The 3,846-nt window shown below is 35.1% G+C and overlaps 1 pseudogene; it reads left to right on the top strand.

Annotated features, from left to right (window-relative positions):
* The first annotated feature begins 2,252 nt into the window (after positions 1 to 2,252).
* On the top strand, positions 2,253 to 3,085 carry LOC139439928 (olfactory receptor 4C5-like; annotated as a pseudogene).
* Positions 3,086 to 3,846: the final 761 nt, after the last annotated feature.

Genomic DNA, 3,846 nt, shown 5'->3' with positions numbered 1-3,846 from the left:
TCCAAAGAGGATATATAAATGGCTAAAAAGCACATGAAAATGCTCAATACCACTAGCTATTAGGAAAATACAAATTAAAACCACAATCAGACAGCATTTCAGATATATTATAATGACTGTTATTAAGAAAATGGAAAAGAACAAGTATTGGAGAGAATGTAGAGAAATAGCAAAACACATTAATTGCTGGTGGGAATGTAAAATGGTGCAGCTGCTGTGGAAGACAGTTTGGTAATTCCTCAGAAAGCTAAGTATAGAATTACCATTTCACCTAGCAATCCTGACACTAGGTTTTTATCCAGAAGAATTGAAAGTAGGGACTCAAAAAGGTATTTGCACGACAATGTTCATAATAGCATTATTCATATTTGTCAAAAGATGGAAGCAACCCAAGTGTCCATCTGATGAATGAATAGGCAAAATATACATAAAATATAATATTATTCAGCCATAAAAAGGAATGAAGTCCTGATGTATGCAGCAATATGGATGAACCTTGAGGACATTGTATTGCGTGAAATAAGCCAGGCACAAAAGAACAAATATTGTATGATCTCATTGATACGACCTAATTAGAATTTAAAAATTCATAAAATTAGAATCTAGAATATAGGTTACCAAGGGCTAGATTAGGGCCATAGAATGGAAGCTGATGCTTAATATGTACAGAATTTCTATTTAAGGTTGATTGTAAAGGTTTGGGCATGAATGGTGGTGATGGTCACACATTTTTGCTTCTGATACTAACAGCACTGAATTATATGGGTAAATGTGGTTAAAAGGTGAAACTTTAGGACATATATGTTACTAGAATATAATTTAGAAGGTAAAACATAAGACTGTATAACACAGTAAGCACTACTGTAGACAATAGGCTATAGTTAATAGTACAAGTATAAGAATGTTCATTCATAAATTATGACAAATGTATGACACTAATACAAGGTATTAACAATATAGTGGAATATGGGGAAAATTATACCTAATATGAACTATGTATGGTAGTTAATAGTACCTATTTTAATAATCTTTCCTTGATTGTAACAAAGGTAAATATTATCAAAAAACATAGTACTATAACAAAAGTGTCCTATTATAAATTGCAACAAATGTTCCACACCAAAGCAAGTGGTATAGTAGTGTATGAGAATCCTGTAATTTATGCATGATTGTTCTTTAAACCCACATTTTCTCTAATAAAAAAGTAACAAAAAAATAGAGAGAGATAGAGAGAATATGATGACCTGATTTGGCTGCCACTTTTGTTGCTAATTCTTTAAAAAAATTTTTTATTTAATTGCCTTTTTAAAAAAGATACATAGATTACAAAAAATATTACATTTAAAAATATGAGGTTCCCATATACCCCTCACCTCTCCCCACTCCTCACACATCTGAGGAAGGAATGAAAGAAATAGCCTTGCCACTGTACATACAGGGCAACACCAATTCAGTGATGAAAAGCAAAATGCCAGAAACAAAGTTTTATGGTATTTCATTTTTTAATACCCCAAATTTATTTTTTACTTTAGTTTTTCTAAATTAGTATGTATTCTATTTCTAATCTTTAAACCTATTATTATTATTTCATTTTCTTACAAATTGAATTTGGCAATATATTAGGCTTCATTTTTGAAGAAGTTTCATACCACAGAGGGGTTCAACTATGGCAGGGGAGGAACATTGGTGTGGGGCGTTATTGATGGTTGGGAGGGAGTTCTCTAGGGCTTGTATATAGGGTATATAAAAATGTTCAGATCCCAGCCTACCACTCATAGTGGAAGAAGCTGGGTCATGGAACATTAAGAAGAATAGGAAGCTGAACATCGGCAACCATCACACTCCATCACGTGGCAAGACTTTGCGGACTTTGGTAAGGGAATTAACTTATGCTTTATGGCCTGCTTTGCTAACTGTGAGCTTCTACCCCAAGTAAATACCCTTTATAAAAGCCAACAGATTTCTGTATTTTGCATCAGCACCCCTTTGGCTGACTAATACAGACGTTATGTATTCAGTATGGACTAAACATATAGCCCAACTTTAAGTTTAGAGAATCTCTGCCTTGGGGTTCCATTCATCTTCCTCTTACAGGCAAAAATTACCTGGCAGATGTATTATTTTCTTTTTCAAAATAGATCTACCACCATTGCAATGCCTGCACTATTTTCAGATAAATCAATTATCCAAAAGCAAACTGTATTCCTGGAGCTCATGAACAGGGTGACAAAATTCATCCTGCTCAGCCTAATATGGGACACAGATGTGTAGAAACTCTTCTTATTGTATTTATAATCATCTACTTTCTTACCTTTTCAGGCAACTTACTCATTGTGGTGACCATTGCCACCAACACAGACCTGGGCTCCCCCGTGCATTTTTTTTCTTTCTTGACCTTTCTAGATGGCTTCTTCTCTTTTTACCATGGGCCCCAAAATGATATTTGACTTACTTGCTGAGAAGAAAACTTTCTCTTTCAGTGAGTGTATGACTCAGATCTTTAGGGAACATTTCCATGGGGGTGCTGAGATCATCCTGCTCATGGTTGGCCTATTAACATTATGTGGCCTTTTGCAGATCCCTGCACTACATGGTCAAAATGAACTGGAGGGAGTGTGGCCTCCTGGTGGTCATGTCTTGGGCTGGGGGATTTCTTCATGTTCCAATTCAAATCCCTTTTCTGCACTGGTTGCCCTTCTGTAGCCCCAATGTCATTGATCATTTCTTCTGTGATCTTTACCCTCTGCTGAAGGTCTCCTGTGTTTGACACACACACGTCGTTGGACTCCTTGTTACCATCAACAGTGGGTTCATGTGTGTGCTCATTTTTTTCTATTGTTATTACTTCTTATGTCCTCATTTTTTGCTCCCTCAAAACCCAAAGCTCTGAAGGATGGTGGAAGGCTCTCTCCACCTGCACGTTACCGTGGTTTTCTTATTCTTTGTATCCTGTACATTTGTACACCTATGGCCCATGGCCACCTTCCCCATTGATAAAATGTTTACTGTATTCTATCCTATGATAACATCCATGCTAAACCCTTTGATCTATATCCTTGGAAATGCAAAGACGAAAATTCCATGAGGAAGCTCTGGATTCAAAGAGTGATTGGATAACAATTTATGTAAATAAATAAGACAAAACAAAATCTATTGATATTTTAAAAACAATTGTTTCTAATACAAATATATTAGTCTTGCAGTCAGAATATTTTGGTTTAATTATATTTTATTCCCTTATTATGTGGAACCTTGAATCAGTCCTCTTTCTGTTTATGCCCTCCCTTTCTTAGAGAAGTTGTGGATTTACAGAACAATTGTGCATAAAATACATATACCACCCCACCACCAACACTTACCATTGGTGTGGAATATTTGTTACAATTGATGATAGCTCATTTTTATAATTATACTCTTAATTAAAGTCCATGGTTTTACTTAGGGCTCACTGTTTGTGTAGTGTAGTTCCACGGATGTTTTAAAGTTTTTTATTCTGTCATCATACATACAATCAAATGTTTTTCCTTTTAATCATCTACAGATATATATTTCATTGCCAGTAGCTGCATTCACAACATTGTGCTACTAACACCATTTTCCATTATCAAAACATTTTCATCATTCCTAATAGGAACCCTGTATATTTTAAGTCTTAAATTCCCATTCCCTACCCTGTCACCTGATATCTTATATTCTAGATTTTGACTTCCATATAATTGTTTCAAATCAATGGGATCATACAACATTTGTCCTTTTGTGTCTGGCTTATTTCACGCAACATAATGTTTTCAAGTTTCACCCATATTGCCACATGCATCAGGACTTCATTCCTCTTCATGGTTGAAT

The sequence above is a fragment of the Dasypus novemcinctus genome, chromosome 10, assembly GCF_030445035.2.
Source record: "Dasypus novemcinctus isolate mDasNov1 chromosome 10, mDasNov1.1.hap2, whole genome shotgun sequence".
Classification (NCBI taxonomy): Eukaryota; Metazoa; Chordata; class Mammalia; order Cingulata; family Dasypodidae; genus Dasypus; species Dasypus novemcinctus.
The sequence above is the reverse complement of the archived record's forward strand: the minus strand, read 5'-3'. Positions and strand labels throughout refer to the sequence as shown.